Here is a 19,566-nt window from a genome sequence, read left to right on the forward strand (position 1 = left end):
TGGGCAGGCTGTCCTGAGGTTAGCAGGGAGATGGGGAACGTCTCACCTGCGTTGGGCTCCTCTAGCTACCTTGGCCTTAAAGCCGAGGTTTTCTCAGATGCGAGAAGTGAGATGCTTGGTGTGGTGAGGTTCACAGTGCAGTTTTCCAGCACCAGCTTCATGACGTGGAAGCTGCTCATCTGCTCCTTCTCGGTGTTGCCCCCGCAGAGATTCTGTGGAAAAGAAAATTAGATAATAAGTGGTTTAACTTGAAAGGCTAAGCTCCCTCAAAAAAATTTCAAAAGGGACTCCCTTCCCTCTGTTGTTTTCAAAATGAATGTTCACAGCTTCTGTACAATGCAGGGGCTCTCACATCATTGCTTGTGGACTCTGCACAATGTACAATGCAGGGGCTCTCACATCATTGCTTGTATAGAGAGAAAATAAGTTCACTATAAGAAACTGCCTTCTAGGCTGGGCGTGATGGCTCATGCTTGTAATCCCAGCACTTTGGGAGGCCGAGGCGGGTGGATCACCTGAGGTCACGGTTTTCAAGACCAGTCTGTTCACCATGGCAAAATCCCGTCTTTACTAAAAATACAAAATTAACTGGGTGTGGTGGTGGGCACCTGTAATTCCAGCTACTCGGGAGGCTGAGGCAGGAGAATTGCTTGACCCCGGGAGGCGGAGGTTGCAGTGAACCGAGATAGCGCCACTGCACTCCAGCGTGGGTGACAAAGTGAGACTCCATCTCAAAATAAAAAATAAAAAAATAAAGAAACCGCCTTCTAACTTACTTATTGCCCATTGCTCATCTTTGCCCATTGCTCATCTTTGCCCATTGCGTTGACCTTGTTTGAGGTCTCCTTTCCCTTCTCCAGTTTCACCATCTTCCACCTAAAATAAAACTCATGTCCAACCATGTCACTCCCTGGGAATCCTCTGAATGGGCCTCCCTCTCCCTCAGGGAAAAAATCTGGTGTCCTAGCCCAGGCTCCAACCCCACAGTCCCCTCAGCCGCGTTGCGTGACGCCCCTTCGTCATCCTTGGACTCATCCTCTGTTGGGCCCCTCTATGTCTTTGCTCTTGCTGTCCTTTCTGTCTGGCACAACCACCAGCCCCTCCATCCCCGGTCTACCACGCAGCACCCAGCTCGTGTGTCAGCCCCTCCAGGCAGCCTTTCTGGGACTCATTGCCCCGGGCTGCACACCTCCCTGTACCCAGAGTGCCTGAACACACCTGGTCCCCACACTCACCATGGCGACATGACATTTTTGCTTTCTCCTCCCCTTCACTGCACTGGGCACCCTTCTAGGTCAGGGACTTCCTCATCCTTGGGGCAAGGTTCAAACCCTGACTCTACGACTTACTGACCGTCAGCTCTTGGACTCTATCTCTTCCTAGCTTGCTTTCCTCATCTATAAAATGGAGGTAAGGAAAATACCTCTAATGTTGGGTTCCATGCCTGTTGAGTGATGTGTATGGAGCTCTAGGGCCAGTGCGAGGAAAAGGCTATGTAACTATTGTCTCATTAGTGCTCATCATACTGAAGATTAAGTTGAATGCAACTGTGCATTTTTTCCTTGAAGATCAGAGCCATGCAAATTGCAACACTGATTGTTCTCATGGACATCTTCTCAAACTTTTAGACAGTTTTGCTGAAGGAAGTTGAATGCAACTGTACTATTTTGTGACATCTTAAGGGTTTCTACGCTTATTTTTTTTAATTTAAAATATTTTAAATTTAAATGCGTACGTAGTAGGTGTAGATGTTTACAAGGCACATGAGATATTTTGGTAGAGGCATACAATAATGATCACATCAGGGTAAATGGAGTACCACCACCTCAAGCATTCATCATTTCGTGGTACGAATATTCCAATTGTACTCCTCAGTTATTCTAAAATGTACAAGCTGTTGCTGACTGTAATCTCCCTATTGTGCTATCAAATACTAGATCTTATTCATTGTATCTAACTCTATTTTTGTACCCATTAACCATCCCCAAATCCTTCCACCTTCCCCTTCCCCACTCCCAGCCTCTGGTAAGCAACATTCTACTCTCTTTTTGTTTTTATTTCTTTTTCTTTCTTTTTTCTTTTTTTTGATTGGAGAGTTTCATCCATTTACATTGAATATTGTTGATAAATAGGGACTTAGTACTACCATTTTGTCATTTGTTTCTGGTTGTGTTGGGATCTTCTCTTTCTTCCTTCCTTCCTTCCTGTCTTGCTCTGTCTCCCAGGCTGGAGTGCAGTGGTGCAATCTCGGCTCACTGCAACCTCCAGTGCCTAGGCTCAAGCAATTCTTGTGTGTCAGGCTCCTGAGTAGCTGGCGTGTGCCACCACACGTGGCTAATTTTTTGTATTTTTAGTAGAGACAGGGTTTCACCATGTTAGCTAGCCTGGTCGTGAACTCCTGGCCTTAAGTTGATCTGCCTACCTCAGCCACCCAAACCTGTCTCTTATTTATTTATTTATTTTCTTGAAAGTGTTTTTCTCTGGAAGCATATTTTAATTTCTTGCTTTGCATACCTATTGTAGGATTTTTGATTTGAGGTTACCAAGGGGATTGCAGATAACATCTTATAACACATTATTTTAGACTCATGACAACTTAACTCTGATTGCAAAAACAAGCAAGTAAAGAGAAGAGTAATAAAAACTCTACACTTTTTCTCCCCAACTTTTAAATTTTTTGTTGTTTCTTTTTTCTTTTTTTTTTTTTTTTGGAGACTGAGTCTTGCTCTATGACCCGGGCTGGAGTGCAGTGGCATGATCTGGGCTTGCTGCAACCTCCCCCTTCTGGGTTCAAGCAATTCTTGTGCCTCAGCCTCCCAAGTAGCTGGGATTACGGGTTCATGCCACCACACCCCACTAATTTTCGTATTTTATTAGTAGAGATAGGGTTTCACCATGTTGGCCAGGCTGGTCTCAAACTCCTGACCTCAAGTGATCTGCCCGCCTTGGCCTCCCAAAGTGCTGGGATAACAGGCATGAGCCATCATGCCCAGCCAACTTTTTGTTGTTTCTATTTATATCTTATTGTACTGTCTGTGTCTTAAAAAGTTGTTGTAGTTGTTATTTTTGATAGGTTCATCTTTTAGTCTTCCTTTTCAAGATATGAAAAATTTACATATCACAGCTATAATCGTGTTATTATATTCTGTATTTGTCTGTGTACTTACTGTTACCAGTGAGTTTTGTAACTTCAGATGATTTCTTATTGCTTGTTAACACCCCTTTTAGATTGAAGAACTCACCTTAGCATTTTTTGCAGGACAGATCTGGCATTGACAAAATCTGTCTGCTTTTGTTTGGCAAAGTCTTTATTTCTCCTTCATGTTTGAAAGATATTTTTGGCCGGGCACAGTGGCTCACACCTGTAATCCCAACACTTTGGGAGGCCGAGACAGGTGGGTCATTTGAGGTCAAGAGTTCAAGACCAGCCTGGCCAACATGGTGAACCCTGTCTCTACTAAAAATACAAAAATTAGCCGGGTAGTAGAGGCATAAGCCTGTAATCACAGCTACTCGGGAAGCTGAGGCAGGAGAATCACTTGAGCCTGGGAGGTGTAGGTTGCAGTGAGCTGAGATCGTGCCACTGCACTCCAGTCTTTACAATAGAGTGAGACCCTGTCTCCAAAAACAAATAATAATAATAATAGAAAAATTAAAAAAAAAATATTTTCACTGGATATAATATTCTAGGATAAAAGTTTTCTCCTTCAGTACTTTAAATATGTCATGCCACTCTCTCCTGGCTCATAAGGTTTCCACTAAGAAATCTGCTGCCAGACGTGTCAGAGCTCCCTTATAGTTCTTTTTTGTTTGTTTGTTTTGTTTGTTTGTTTTTGCTGTTTTTAGGATCTTTGCTTTATCTTTGACCTTTAGGAGTTTGATTATTAAGTGTCTTCAGGTAGTCTTTTTTGGGTTAAATCTGCTTGGTGTTCTATAATCTTGCACTTGAATATTGATATCTTTCTCCGGGTTTGGAAAGTTCTCTGTTATTATCTCTTTGAATAAACTTTCTTTTTCTCTTTCTTTTTTCTTTTTTTTTTTTTTTTTCGGGACAGAGTTTCACTCTTGTTGCCCAGTCTGGAGTGCAATGGTGCAATCTCGGCTCACCACGACCTCTGCCTCCTGGGTTCAAGTGATTCTCCTGCCTCAGCCTCCCGAGTAGCTGGGATTACAGGTGTGCGCCACCACACCTGGCTAATTTTGTATTTTTAGTAGAGATGGGGTTTCTCTACGTTGGTCAGGCTGTTCTTGAACTTCTGACCTCAGGTGATCCTGCCGCCTCAGCCTCCCAAAGTGCTGGGATTACAGGCGTGAGCCACCGCACCCGGCCCCACTTTCCTTTTTTTTTTTTTTAATTTTTTTTTTTTTTTTTGAGATGGAGTCTCGCTCTGTCACTTGGGCACTCAGGCTGGAGTGCAACGGCACGATCTTGGCTCACTGCAACCTCCGCCTCCCGGGTTCAAGAGATTCTTCCACCTCAGCCTCCTGAGTAGCTGGGATTACAGCACACGCCATCATGCCTGGCTAATTTTTGTAGAGATGAGGTTTCACCGTGTTGGTCAGGCTGGTCTTGAACTCCTGACCTCAGATGATCTACCTACCTCGTCCTCCCAAAGTCTTGGGATTACAGGCGTGAGCCACCACACCCTGCTAAGTAAACTTTCTATCCCAGTCTCTCTATTTCCTCTACCTCCTCTTTAAGGCCAATAACTCTTTGATTTGCCTATTTGAGGCTATTTTCTAACCCCTGTAGGTGTGCTTCATTATTGTTTATTCTTTTTTCTTTTGACTCCTCTGTGTATTTTCAAATAGCCTGTTTTGAAGCTCACTAATTCTTTCTTCTGTTTGATCAGTTCTGCTGTCCAGAGACTGATGCATTCTTCAGTTTATCAATTGAATTTTCTAGGTCCAGAATTCCTGCTTGATTCTTTGTAATTATTTCAATCTTTTTGTTAAACTTATCTGACAGGATTCCGAATTCCTTCTCTGTGTTATCTTGGATTTTGCTGTTTCCTCAAAACAGCTATTTTGAATTCTCTGTCTAAAAGGTCATATATCGCTATCATTCTGGAATTAGTCTTATTTAGTTTATTTGGTGAGGTCATGTTTTTCTGGATGGTCTTGATACTTGTGGATGTTTGTTGATGTCTAGATATTAAAGATTTAGGTATTTATTCTAATCTTCACAATTTGGACTTCATTGTACCCGTCTTTCTTGAGAAGGCTTTCCGAATATTCAAAGGGAATTGAGGGTTGTGATCTAAGTCTTTGGTCATTGCAGTCATATGTGCAGTACAAAGCAACCCAAGCCCAGTGACAGTATAACTTTTGCAGACCTGTTGCCTTGGTGATCTTGGATAAGATCCAAGAGAATTCCCTGGATTACCAGGCAGAGTCTCTTGTACCCTTCTCTTACTTTCCACCAAACAAATGGAATCACTCTGTCCATGCTGAGCTGTCTAGATTTGGGGGAGGGGTGACACAAGCACTTCCATGGCCATCACTGCTGAGAGTGTGCTGGGTCACACCTGAAGCCAGCACAGTACTGGGTCTCACCCAAGGCCTGTGGTGACCTGATATTTATTCAAGGCCCAAGAGCTTTTTAGATGGCCGGTGGTGAATTCTTCTTGGACTGTCTTTTGCTTCAGGGCAGTGGGTTCCCTTCTGGCCCAGGGGGGGTCTAGAAATGTCACCCAGGAGCTATGGCCTCGAATGGGGGCTTCAGGACTTTAGTGCTTTATTTTACTGTGGCTAAGCTGGTATCCAAGTTGCAAGATAGAGTCCTCTTTACTCTTTCCTCTCCCCTTGGAACTGTGAGCTGTGCTGCCTGGGGTTGGGGGACAGGCCTTGAGCACCTCAGCTAGTGTTTCACCGGGTTGCATGCACACTAAGCCTGCTGGCTCCAACGTCGGCCCAGTACCAGGACTTGCCCATGAATTGCAGTCCTTGTGGCCTAAACTGTCTTTCAAGTTTATTTAGTACCCTGGAGCACTTGAGCCTGCAGTGGCAGGGCTTGCTGGAACTCCGGTTCTGACTACCGAGACGAACACTTCTCCTCCAGCTAGGACTGGTCTAAATGCTCCCTCCATGGGCACCAGCCTAATTCTGCCCTTTGTTTCTTTCCACTGTATCAGGGCAGCACTGAGTTGCAATGCAAAGCTCCATAATCACTTCCCTCTCCCTCTTCCAAGGACACAGATTCTCTGCATCATGCTGAGCTCCTAGGGGAAAGGGAAGGGGTCATGTAAGCAATTCAAGGCTGTCTTTCCCACCCTCTTCAGTGCCTCTTCCTTTATATGATGTTAAAACCAGGTACTGTGATTACTCACCTTATTTTTTGGTTCTTATGAAGGTGCTGTCTTCTGTGGATAATTGTTCAATTTGGTGTTCTTGGGGGGTGGGATTGGAGGGGACAGGGAGGGATGACAGCTAGAGGGTTCTATTTGGCCATCTTGCTCTCTTTATAGTTATTCTTCATTAAATAGAATCACCAGGGCAGGAAGGTGTCACTACTGCTTTGATTCCAGATGCCTCTAAGCTTGTAGGCCATTTGAAGACTTCCAAAGCTATAGAACAGGTTCCTTCAGGGAGTCCCCTTCCTACTCCTCTGTAATATCCATGCCACCTGAAGATAGCGGTGGGAGAGGATTCCCTCAGCTTCCTCCAGAGTGTGAAGGAGGTGCTGAGGATGGAGCTTCTGAGCCTGAATCTCTTCCAACTCAGGAGATGTCAGAGTCTGTGTTCCATGACTGGCTCCCCAGCAGTCTCCACAGATATGCTTAAATTTGGGTAGACTCAGTCATGCTGCCCAAAGCTGCATTCACTCATAGGGAGAATGAGGGACTCACAGTACTGCTGCCATGTCCCTTTGAGGTGGCCTCTGTGTGCACCTGCTGGTCCTGCAGCCCAGTCTGCTCTCTGTACACAATCGCCATGAGCAGCACGTGGGCCAAGAAATGCTCAGTGCTCAGGCCTGGCATCCAGACTTCTTTCACACGCTCATAAGGCAGCCAGCGCGTTTCCCCAGGTACCCCAGGGGCTTTGGGCACAGAGGACCACATGTCCAGAAGTCTGGGCCATTCAGATGTGTGCCATGTGGACCTCCCTCTGGAGAAGAGAGCTGGGTGCACATCTCAGGGTGTGCAATGGGCATGAGTGTGTTTGGCGAGCATGCTCAGGATGAAGATCACCCCCTCCTTTATCCCACTGCTTCCTGTAGCTTCCAAACCACCTCCTCAGAAGTGTCACCTCCAGCCACTGCTTCCTGTAGCTTGCAAACCGCCTCCTCAGAAGTGTCACCTCCAGCCACTGCTTCCTGCTCTTTCACATTTTCTTTCTTCTTCATCTGTGCTCTGTGGTTTGGCATCTGCCCCAACTGCTCTGCTGCAGTCTTGTCTACCATCCATGAATGAATGACTTCCTTTAAAAACACCGCCTTGTCTTTCCTTGGTCCTTCTTCTCCTTTTCCTTCCTTCCAAAGTTGTCACTGTGGACATCCTGCTGCCTCCTCCTCCACCCCCCATCAGGAAACTGTTCCCTCAGGCTCACCTGACCTAGCCCTTCCCAGTTTCCTTAGCACCTGGGCAGGTCCTTCTGGGTGACTCATCCCACCCTAGCAAGCAGATTTTGGAGACGTACCTAAGAGCTCTCCCCTATTCTTCTGGTGAAGCGTTTTGTCTTTTCAGAGAAGTCACTGCAAGCAAGGGTGACTTGCTGATTTCAATCTTCAGCCCTGACTCCTCTTCTGAATTATAATTACTGCCTGGACATTGTGCCCTGGGGGATCGATTCACACTGAACATGAACCACAATGAACTTATTTCCCCCACCTTCTGCCCTGCCCCAAATCCTCGCCCTAGTCTCTGTGAGGAGGGCACCTCTTTCAGCCATCCAACCTCTAGAGCCAACTTTGACACTTCCATATGCTTCTTCCCCTGGAAAGGGACACCAAGTTCTGCTTTTCTTTGAAAATCCTTTAGATTTGCCTCTAGTCTCTGTCCTTGTGACCTCTGGCAATAGCTTCTGCTCTGGGCTCCCACTCCAGTGCCTCATTTCTGGACTTCAACACAATTTGTTTTTTTTTGTTGTTGTTGTTGTTTTTGTTTGTTTGTTTTTTGGGTTTTTTTGTTTGTTTGTTTGTTTGTTTTTTGAGACGGAGTCTTGCTCTGTCGCCCAAGCTGGAGTGCAGTGGCGCGATCCTGGCTCACTGCAAGCTCCGCCTCCTGGGTTCACGCCATTCTCCTGCCCCAGCCTCCCGAGTAGCTGGGACTACAGGCGTCCGCCACTGCGCCCGGCTCATTTTTTGTATTTTTAGTAGAGACGGGGTTTCACCGTGGTCTCGATCTCCTGACCTTGTGATCCGCCCGCCTCGGCCTCCCAAAGTGCCACAATTTGTTTTATTTTATTTTTGAGACGAAGTCTCACTCTGTCACCCAGGCTGGAGTGCAGTGGTGTGATCTCGACTCACTGCAACCTCCACCTCCTGGGTTTAAGTGATTCTCCCGCCTCAGCCTCCCGAGGAGCTGCGACTATAGCCTTGCGCCACCACGCCCGGCTAATTTTTGTATCTTTTAATAGAGATGGGGTTTCACCATATTGGCCAGGCTGGTCTCAAACTCCTGACCTCGTGATCCACCCATTTCAGCCTCCCAAAGTGCGGAGATTACAGGCATGTGCCACCGCGCCCAACCCACAATTAGTTTTCATATCACCCTCTGCTCAAAAACCTTAAGTGGCTCCTTCTGACCCAGGATGGGTCAAGTCCAGGTTCTAAAGCCCTATGTAACCTGGCTCCAACCTACCCATGTCCAACCATATTTCCCACACCCTCCCCAGATATTCCTGGAACACCTCTTCTCTTCAAGGCACTGGCCCAGGTTCTAGGGGAATCAAGGAGGAGGAAGTCTGGTCTTCTCCTTCAAGACCTTTTCAGTGAGATGGAAGCTGGAGGTGGGGCATGTAGCTACGCACAGGAACTCTAATGACAATGTAAGTGGCATTGTCACAGGCAGGTCATGTGACACGGGAGCACAGAGAAGAGGACCATTAGTTCAGACATATCGTATGTGTGGCTTGATGTGACATCCTATCAACGTGAAACATAACTGTTTCTTAAGCCATTTTGCTCACAACACATCCAATGAATTCTTGTGAGAATGTACCAAATTATTCAAAACAAATTTTTTAATAAAACAACAACAACAACAACAACGATTTCCCTCAAAACAGTTTTTTTTTTTTTTTTTGAGATGGAGTCTCGCTGTTTCCCAGGCTGGAGTGCAGTGGTGTGAACTCAGCTCACTGCAATCTCTGCCTCCCAGGTTCAAGCTATTCTCTTGCCTCAGTCACCTGAGTAGCTGGGATTACAGGCACCCGCCACCACGCCTGGTTAATTTTTGTATTTTTAATACGGACAGGGTTTCACCATGCTGGCCAGACTGGTCTCAAACTCCTGGACTCAGGTGATCCACCCACCTCGGCCTCCCAAAGTGTTGGGATTACAGGCGTTAGCCACCGTACCCAGCCTCGAAACAGTTTGATTTTTGAGGTAAGTTGAAAAGGGTGCCTCCTTTTCATTAATTTGGAGGGGGGGTAACAATTTGCGTGTATTTCTATTTTTGAAAAAGCTCTTTTCAAACATCCTGTTAGACCGGGCACTATGACTCATGCCTGTAATCACAACACTTTGGGAGGCCATCGCAGGAGGACTGCTTGAGCTCAGGAGTTCAAGACCAGCCTGGGCAACAAAGCAAGACCTTGTCTCTGCTAAAAATAAGAAAAATTAGCTGGGCGTGACAGTGCGTGCCTGTGGTCCCAGCTACTTGGAGGCTGAGGGTGAGAGGATCACTTGAGCCCAGGAGATCGAGGTTGGAGTGAGCTATGATAGCGCCCCTGCACTCCGGCAGTGGGCAACAGAGCAAGATTCTGTCTTAAAAAAACAAACAAAAAAACCCCACGAAAACACTTCTTGTTAGGATAGATGTGGTGGCTCCCGCCTGTGATCACAGCACTTTGGGAGGCCAAGGTTAGAGGATCGTGTGAAGTCAAGAGTTTGAGACCAGTCTGGACAACACAGCAAAACCCCAAACTATACCAAAAACAACCCCGAAACCAAAACTTCTTGCTATTGGTAAAAGTACTGAATTTTTCTATGAACATCAAAGTTAAATACCTGACTGATATGAAAATGGTCTTGTCAAATGCATGAAAAAGGACTGGTTGTCTTCTGGTGAGATGACAGTCATAGTTTTGGAGTATTTCTGTGACGTTCTCTCATTTCAAGAGCGCCACTCAGCTGCTTCCTGTACAAACCTCCACAGAGAAATTCCAGGTGAGACCTCTGTGAACTGAGGCTTCCATGTGAATCTCTCCCTTCAGGAAACTCCACTTCTGTGCAGTTTTCCAGCCTGTGCCTGTGGTCTTGCATTCTTGAGACTTTGTTGTGGATAAGAAGAAAAATTCTGTGGCCCTGGAACTGTTTCTGGATGGTTCCTCCATCTATTACTTTCTCTTTATATTAGTGTCTGCCTCGGGATCCAAGATAAACCATTTTCCCATGCCTGGTGAGAGACTATAGTACAAACCCTTGATGTTTTATTGCCATGTTATTAGAACCAGCCTCCTAATTTGCACTGTAAAATTTGAGAGAGTAAACGTATGGGTGTGTGTCTTCATGTGTGCCAAACTCACACTGTGGGCGCGCATGCAGTACACACACACATTCCTTTTGTTACCTCTTTGAACTCTGAATGAGATTTTGTGAGTGTGCACCTGGGGTAGATCCCTTAGTATTAGGTACAAACCCCAGAGCAGCCAGCCCTGGCTTTCTCCCTCACCTGAGCACCTGAGCCCAGGGAGAATAAGTAGGTAAGTTCCAGCCCCTTCCTGCCCTGAGGCGTGCAAACTCGCCTGCAACCCCTACTCCATAGCCACACATGCACTCACAGACTTAAGGGTTTGCAGAGCACATTGAGGCTCTCCTCAAAGCACATTGAGGATCCACATGGAGAGATCAAGGATGGGAGGAGTGCTGGGAGCAGTGGCTCATGCCTGTTATCCCAGCACGTTGGGAGGTAGAGGTGGGAGGATCACTTGAGCCCAGGAATTAAAGACCAGCCTAGGCAGCATGGCAAAACCCGTCTATACAAAAAATACAAAAATTAGCTGGGTGTGGTAGTGCATGCCTGTAGTCCTAGCTGCTTGGGAGGTTGAGATGGGAGGATCACTTGAGCCTGGGGAGGTTGAGGCAGCAGTGAGCCATGGTTACACCACTGCACTCCAGCCTGGGTGGGTGACAGAACAAGAACTGGTCTCAAAAAACAAAAAAAAGGATGGGAAAGAGCTGCCTTGAGTAATTCCCAGAGGACATTCTCTCCTTCGTTTTTTTGTTTTGTTTTGTTTTTTGTTTTTGTTTTTGTTTTTTTTGAAATGTAGTTTTGCTCTTGTCACCCAGACTGGAGTGCAATGGCTCACTGCAAGCTCCGCCTCCCGGGTTCAAACGATTCTCCTGCCTCAGCCTCCCGAGTAGCTGGGATTACGGGCATGCGCCACCATGCCCAGCTAATTTTGTATTTTTAGTGGAGATGGGGTTTCTCCATGTTGGTCAGGCTGATTTCAAACTCCTGACCTCAGGTGATCCACCTGCCTCAGCCTCCCAAAGTGCTGGGATTACAGGCGTGAGCAGCCATGCTGGCCTCTCTCCTTCATCTTTGCACTTTACTCTCCCTCTTCTCCCTCTGGTGAGACATATTTCTGTGAAGCCCTCTTTCTTATGGCACCTTTCTTCTTTTGTTATTGTTGAGACAGGGTCTTGCTCTGTCACCCAAGCTGGAGTGCAGTCGCTCATTGCAGCCTCAGCTTCCCAAGTGGCTGAGACTACAGGCATGAGCCACCATGCCTGGCTATTTTTTTATTTTTTTTTTAGAGATGGGGTCTCGCTATGTTGCCCAGGCTGGTCTTGAACTCCTGGGCTGAAGTGATCCTCCTGCCTCTGCCTTAGGATTACAGGCATGAACCACCACGCCCAGCTCTCCTATATTTCCTTGTCATCACCTTTTCTCCCTGACAGAGCTCCAGCCTCAGGTGTCCCTTTGGTGGGTGCTCCTGTTTTTCCAGGGGTCCATGTTGTGATTATGCTGAGCCAACCACACTATGTCCCTCTCCTCATAACCCAAGGCACAGGCAAGTCTGTTGGACCATCTGGCAGGAGAGAGCCAAGGTCTGGACAAGCAGCCTGGACCCCGTCATTCCTTTTTTTTTTTTTTTGATACAGGGTTTCACTCTGTCACCCAGGCTGGAGTGCAGTGTCGCAATCTTGTCTCACTGCAACCTCCCCCTCCTGGGTACAAGTGATTCTCCTGCCTCAGCCTCCCGAGTAGCTGGGACTATAGGTGCCCGCTACCATGCCTGGCTAATTTTTGTATTTTTAGTAGAGATGGGGTTTTGCCATGTCGGCCAGTCTGGTCTCAAACTCCTGACCTCAGGTGATCCACCAGCCCCGGCCTCGCAAAGTACTGGGATTACAGACCTGAGCCATGACACTCGGCCCCATCATTACTTTATTCTTACCAGCTGCACTCACTGGTACTAGCAGTTCATGATTTACGTGAGTCAATAATGATACTATGGCCGGGCGCGGTGGCTCAAGCCTGTAATCCCAGCACTTTGGGAGGCCGAGACGGGCGGATCACGAGGTCAGGAGTTCGAGACCATCCTGGCTAACACGGTGAAACCCCGTCTCTACTAAAAAATACAAAAAACTAGCCGGGCGAGGTGGCGGGCGCCTGTAGTCCTGGCTACTTGGGAGGCTGAGGCAGGAGAATGGCGTAAAAACCCGGGAGGCAGAGCTTGCAGTGAGCTGAGATCCGGCCACTGCACTCCAGCCTGGGCGACACAGCGAGATTCCGTCTCAAAAAAAAAAAAAAAAAAAAAAAAAAATGATACTATAACATCAGATTCCATTGATCAAAAGAGGATCTCGTCAGTCTAGCACTCAGTGGAAAAAAAAATTGCAGGAAATCTGGAGGCTTGCCAGTGGAATAAGATTTTTAAAGGATGTGCAAAAAATCTGGGAAAAGAGGCGTGAATGACCAGGGATGGATATGAGAGGAGATTTAGGACAGCGGTAGCCTAAAATATGCCTGTGCTTGCAGAGATGCAGAAGAGGGTAAATGAGAATTTTAAAGCTGATTTAGACAGAGTTAAAGGGGAATGGGTGGTAATGAGACCTCTGCTAGAGGTATCACACGTGCCTGGGCAGCTGCGGAGGAAGACTCATGAAGGGAGTTTAAGGAGCAAAGCACCAGGACCTTTCCAACCCTGAGAGGCTGTGAGTCTATGAGGCCCATAGGTGTCCAAGGATGTGAACTATTAAGATAGTTCTAGAAATGGAAAGAACAGCTACTGAATAATCATCAGTAATTATTGCTTTTCACCTAAAATATGTAATGCAGCTTCCAAAATTACTGACTTTTGGCAGAGCACAGTGGTTTGCACCTGTAATCCCAGCACTTTAGGAGGCTGAGATGGGCAGGTCTCTTGAGCTCAGGAGTTTGAGACCAGCCTGGGCATCATAGTGGGAACTTGTCTCTACAAAGAATACAAAAATTAGCCAAACATGGTGGCACGTACCTGTAAGTCCCAGCTGCTTGGAAAGCTGAGGCAGGAGGATCTTATAATTCCAAGACGCAGAAACTACAGCGAGCCGTGATCATGCCACTGCATTCCAATCTAGGCGACAGAGCGAGACCCTATCTGAAAAAAAAAAGAAACGACAAAAAACACCCAACCAAACAATTCCTGATTTTATCCCTAGGATATAGGTTATTCTCTGGGAGAAACTGGTTAGTTCAATGCACTCTATCGTTAGCAGATGATAATATTCTGCACTTAAATCACTCCTTTCATCTGTAGCTCTCAAAGAATTTTATAAGCAGTAATTAATTCTCACATGTGGCTTTGAACCTATTTTCACACTTGTCAAATGGATAGGAAACAATTTCGTACCTGGGAAAAGCCAAAATACTGCAGTGGTGTCTCCCAGGTTTCCAGAGACCCATCGGAAGAGTCAAAAACCTCTGTCACCTCTGCAGACATCTCACCTCAGAGGGACCAGATGTCCAACCGCTTGTGGATGAGAGTCTGATACTGACGTCAAATAATTAACACTTCTTCCTACCACTTATTTCTAGTCAGATCTTCTGACATTAAAGTATCAAATAGGATGTGATATTTGGGAAAAGTTTTCAGACCTCTAATCATGTATGGATTTGAGAATTAAATATCCCTTCTGCCTTTATAAAATTATAGCTCTTCTTATTTTTTTTTTATTTTTTTTTTAGATTAAGTCTCACCCTGTCGCCCAGGCTGGAGTACAGTGGCTTGATCTCGGCTCACTGCAACCTCCGCCTCCTGGGTTCGAGCAATTCTCCTGCCTCAGCCTCCCTAGTAGGTAGGATTACAGGTGCATGCCACCACACCCGGCTAATTTTTTATATTTTTGGTAGAGACGGGGTTTCATCATGTTGGCCAGGCTGGTCTTGAACTCCTGACCTCGTGATCCACCTGCCTCGGCCTCCCAAAATGCTGGGATTATGGGCGTAAGCCACTGTGCCCGGCCCGAGCTCTCTTATATTCTCTACTACACACAAACTCACAGACCAAACCTGAGCCGCCTGGAGGGTTCTGGGACAGGACGGGGCACTTTATGGCCTCACCATTTCCCACACCGCGTCCCACTGCCCTAGCCACAGCTACCACTTACCACTGTTAAAATAGTAATGAGGAAATCCTCTGGGGTCCCAGATGAAGGAAAAAGCTTCACAGTATACCCTCCCACCCCTACAGTTCTGATTTTGACACTGACATTTTAATAGTTGAAAACTAAACACGACCTGGTGCCTTCATTTCTTCTCCACTCGTTCCCTTCTTAACCCCCTGCAGTCCAGCCTCCACACTGTCCCCTCTTCTGAAGCCATTTATGAAAAGTCTTCAGTGACTTCGTCATGGAATTCCAAGAGGCATTTCTCGGGGTCATTCCATCTGAGCTCCTTCATCCTGCTGCCCACCCTGTCCCCTTGAAGGTCTCTTTTCCCTCGACGTCTGGGACGCTGAATTTCCCATTTTTCTTTCACCTCTCTGACACTTTCCCTTCTGGTTTGGAGGACTTTCCACAGGGGCCATCGGTCCTGGGGGTCTCCGACCTGTCTTGTGGGATCAACTCCCGCCATCCTTATCTCTGACAGGGGTAGAGATATCCCTCCTGATTTCCCAGATGAAGCGCCGGAGAGATGGGGTTCATCCCACGCTTCCTTCCATTTTCTGCACCCCCGAGCTCGTGGAGTTTCTTTTTCCTCTTGTAGCTGTCACCCCTTCACTGGCCAGCATTGTTAGTTCAGGCCCCTACAAGCAGAGTATTTTCCCCCAAACTCTTCTGTTCATGCACATTAACTAAATATGTTTGCATGTGCTCCCCCAGGTTTTAAAGTGTGTTTATTTGAGACATATTCCACTCTCCCAATTTTTGATTGTCTACACATTATATACTCTTTTTTTTTGAGACGGAATCTAGTTCTATTGCCCAGGCTGGAGTGCAGTGGCATGATCTCAGCTCACTGCAACCTCTGCCTCCTGGGTTCAAGCAATTCTCCAGCCTCAGCCTCCTGAGTAGCTGGGACTACAAGCACACACCACCACGCCCAGGTAATTTTTTTATTTGTTCATTTGTATTTTTAGTAGAGACGGGGTTTCACCATGTTGGCCAGGCTGGTCTCAAACTCCAGACTTCAAGTGATCTGCCCACCTCGGCCCCACAACGTGCTGGGATGACAGGCATGAGCCACCGTGCCGAGTCTCATATACTCTTTCTGTTAAACTAATGTGTTCATTTATTAGGTTGCTCCAAGAGTAATTGCCGTTTTTACCAATAAAGGAATGGCGAAAACAGCAATCACTTTTACATCCACCTAATAAATATGTAAAATAAAAACTCAAAAAGTTGAGATTTTTAAAAGTAAAAACAAATCAAAATTCTTTTTTTTTTTTTTTTTTTTTTTTTTTTTTTTGAGAAGGAGCCTCTCTCTGCTGTCCAGGCTAGAGTACAGTGGCGCAATCTTGGCTCACTGCAACCTCCGCCTCCCAGACTCAAGTGATTCTCCTGCCTCAGCCTCCCGAGTAGCTGGGACCACAGGCACATGCCACCACACCTGGCTAATTTTTGTATTTTTAGTAGAGACAGGGTTTTACCATGTTAGCCAGGCTGGTCTCGAACTCCTGACCTCAAGTGGTCTGCCTACCTCGGCCTCCCAAAGTGCTGGGATTAGAGGCACGAGCCACCGCACCTGGCCCAAATCAAAATTCTGATATCTTCTTCCCATATCCCAGTGGGTGACCTTGAGCAGAGCTGGGAGGACACACCCATCAGTGAGCCCAGGGACCCAGAGGTCAGCAGCATCCTGAAGGCTTTGTCCACTGCCAGGCTGGCGCTCCTCCTTCCTACAGAGTGCAGCCTCTGTGCTCATCCCTATAAAACACTGGCTTCTTTTCCTTCCTTCTTCTGAGACCTCTGATCTCTGGGCTTTCCAGTAGAGAACAGGCAGTCCCAGCTGACCTTCAGGGAACTCCACATCCCATCACGACTTCTGTTCCAGCCTTTGCTCCCTTCAACACCCCACCTGTCCTCTCCAGGTCCTGGGCCTCTGCCTGGCTCAAGGTAAGCCTAGCTCACCTCTGCCCCGCCTTCCCTGTTCACACCATCACGTTGTTCTCTCCTTCCTCACAGCTCTGTCCAATCTTTTGGCACCTGGCCACCCACTGTTACTTGACACTCTCACTCAAGCCATCTGCTCGCCTGACTGGATTCCGATCTCCAAGAGCACACAGTCCAGGTTCCTTCTGCATAGACTTTGAACCTGTCCTCTGTCCCTGCCACGCTCCTCAGTCCCCCTCTCAGGACGGCACCATCTTGAGAGCGGCCTGAGCCCTCTTGGTGGCTGTGTTTGAACGGAGACAGCTGTGGGGGCCACAGAAGCTCTGACACAGTCCGATGTGCTGATCACACATGTATACGTGGACTTTACACGTTTGTGGCAGCTTAACACTGCTAAATTCTTAAACCTACTCAAGCTCAGCTTCTTGCAAATACAATTTCCCAGAAGTTGGTAATATAGTCTCCTAAAGATTTAACAGAAGAAAAGTTGGCTACTTATTGAAAAGTATGCTTTTGACTGCCAACTCGGATTATTTTAAATTAATGTTAATGCATGCAAGATTTGCTCAAAGCATCCATCTCTTTAGTGCCCGATGGGGCTCAGGGCATGTGTGTAAATCATTCAGATGACAATTTCCTGGATTGAGTGCTTGGCATTTACCTACCACGAATCAATGCGCTTATTCACAGATGGCAGCATGGGGACACTGAGGATGACTGGAGATGTTGGACACTTGGGAGCAGAATGACTCTGAAACAGTCAAGAGACAGCAAGCCTGGAGCTTCTTCCAGATCTTCTTGAATTCTCCTTTAAAACTCACTAGCAAATGCTGACCTGGGAATTTGAAAATAGCACACTAAAATGAAGATATCAACTCACTTCCTGGACTTTAAACTTTATGGCTCTGTGGCTGGAATGCAGCCATCCAGTTCTTCAAGGTGCTTCCACGGGGACCATACCGTTACTGGGGTGAATAACCTTCAAGACCCCTTAGTGGGAACACACTCTTGTTTGTGAAACGAATGGTTACAGATTGCAAATGAATTTCTTGGTATACTTTAGGAGGGTATTGTCCAAGAAATTGAGCTGTTTAATTTTTTTTCTTTTTTTTTTTTTTTGAGACGGAGTTTGGCTCTTTTCGCCCAGGCTGGAGTGCAATGGCACCATCTCGGCTCACTGCAACCTCTGCCTCCCAGGTTCAAGTGATTCTCCTGCCTCAGCCTCCTGAGTAGCTGGGATTACAGGTGTTAGCCACCACGCCTGACTAAGTTTTATATTTTTAGTAGAGATGGGGTTTCACCGTGTTTGTCAGTCTGGTCTTGAACTCCTGACCTCAGGTGATCTGCCTCCCTTGGTCTCCCAAAGTGCTGGGATTGCAGGCATGAGCCACTGTGTGTGGCCTGAGTTGTTTAATATTTAAACTACATGTTTTTCTTGTGGTAAACTTGGCAGACTTGGTGAATGTTATAATTGTGTTCAGAGTCCAAAAGTCATTCCATAGCATATATTTCAGGTATAATGATGGCTCAGTGTCCTGAACCAAGATTATCTTGGTGGCTGAGGGTAATACCTGATACTGTGGGTAGCAGGTCACACTCTCTGCAGGTTCCCATTGGGTCGGGTGATGCTTTTCAGATTAACGGTTAAGTGCAACTATCTTAGTGAGGGTTCATTGTTGAAGTTTCTCTTTGTTTCTTTATGCTTTTTAAAGTAACTTACCTGAATCTCTTACATTGATTGCAAAGGGCCAAGTTTGAGACAGTGACAGACTTAAGAGAAGGCCAAAGCTATCTACAAAAAGCTTTGCTAGCTAAATATGTCTTTGAGATTGTCGATCCTGTTATTCTTACAAGAGGCCCACAGAAAAAGGAAGAAAGAAGGAAAGAAAAGAAAGAAAGGAAGGATGGAGGGTAGAAGGAGACAGGGAGGAAGAAAGAAAGAGGGCCGGGCGTGGTGGCTCACGCCTGTAGTCCCAGCACTTTGGGAGGCCAAGGTGGGCAGATCACGAGGTCAGGGGTTTGAGACCAACCTGGTCAACATGGTGAAACCCCGTCTCTACTAAAAATACAAAACTTAGCCAGGCGTGGTGGCACACGCCTGTAATCCCAGTTACTTGGGGGGCTGAGGCAGGAGAATCACTTGAACCTGGGAGGCAGAAGTTGCAGCGAGTCAAGATGAAGCCATTGCACTCCAGCTTGGGTGACAGAGCAAGACTCTGACTCAAAACAAAACAAACAAAAAACCACACAAAATGAAAGAAAAAGAAAGAAAGAAAGAAAGAAAGAAAGAAAGAAAGAAAGAAAGAAAGAAAGAAAGGAAGGAAGGAAGGAAGGAAGGAAGGAAGGAAGGAAGGAAGGAAGGAAGGAAGGAAGGAAAGAAAAAGAAAGAAGGAAAGAAAGAAAGAGAGAAGGAAGGAAGAAAGGAAGGAAGGGAGGGAGGGAGGGAGGGAGGGAGGGAGGGAGGGAGAGGAGAAAGGGGAGAAAAGGGAGAAAGGAAGGGAAGAAAAGTCAATCTCCCAGAAAATCCCATCTGGTTTTCTAGCGGCTTCTCTAGGCAAGGCTTAGCTCAGCACAACCTTCCCTTCCAGCCCCACCTCCCACTGTGGCCATTGGCAGGGGCTGTTGGGACCACCACAGAGGGCACATAGGGAAGGGGGTGCAAGTGCTGGCCTTCTTGTTTCTCCTGAACTTTTGCTAAGGCCTGTATGGGGAATACCCCTGTTGGTTGCCAAGCTAAGCATTTTCACAGGCTGAGTCACATAGACAGAGCTTTACTTTGTGAATATGAAACAGGGAAATAAAGGAACAAAACACCAATCCTGAAGGGCAATGACATGATCATTGCTAAGAGCCATTGAATG

The 19,566-nt window shown here is 46.7% G+C and overlaps 1 protein-coding gene across 6 annotated transcripts in view; it reads left to right on the forward strand.

Moving 5' to 3' along the window:
• Positions 1 to 18,574, forward strand: part of SCAF8 (SR-related CTD associated factor 8) — a 228,446-nt gene extending 209,872 nt beyond the window's left edge. For 3 of the 6 annotated variants that reach the window (XR_006697355.3, XR_012433559.1, XR_012433562.1), the window contains one exon: positions 17,396 to 17,744. The gene's annotated coding sequence lies outside the window, so the exon portion shown is untranslated. Of the gene's footprint in view, positions 1 to 17,395 lie in introns of all 6 variants that reach the window. The other 3 variants (XR_001490106.4, XR_012433558.1, XR_001490104.4) reach the window with 2 other exon arrangements.
• The last annotated feature ends 992 nt before the right edge of the window (positions 18,575 to 19,566 follow it).

Source organism: Macaca fascicularis, chromosome 4 (genome assembly GCF_037993035.2).
Source record: "Macaca fascicularis isolate 582-1 chromosome 4, T2T-MFA8v1.1".
NCBI lineage: Eukaryota > Metazoa > Chordata > Mammalia > Primates > Cercopithecidae > Macaca > Macaca fascicularis.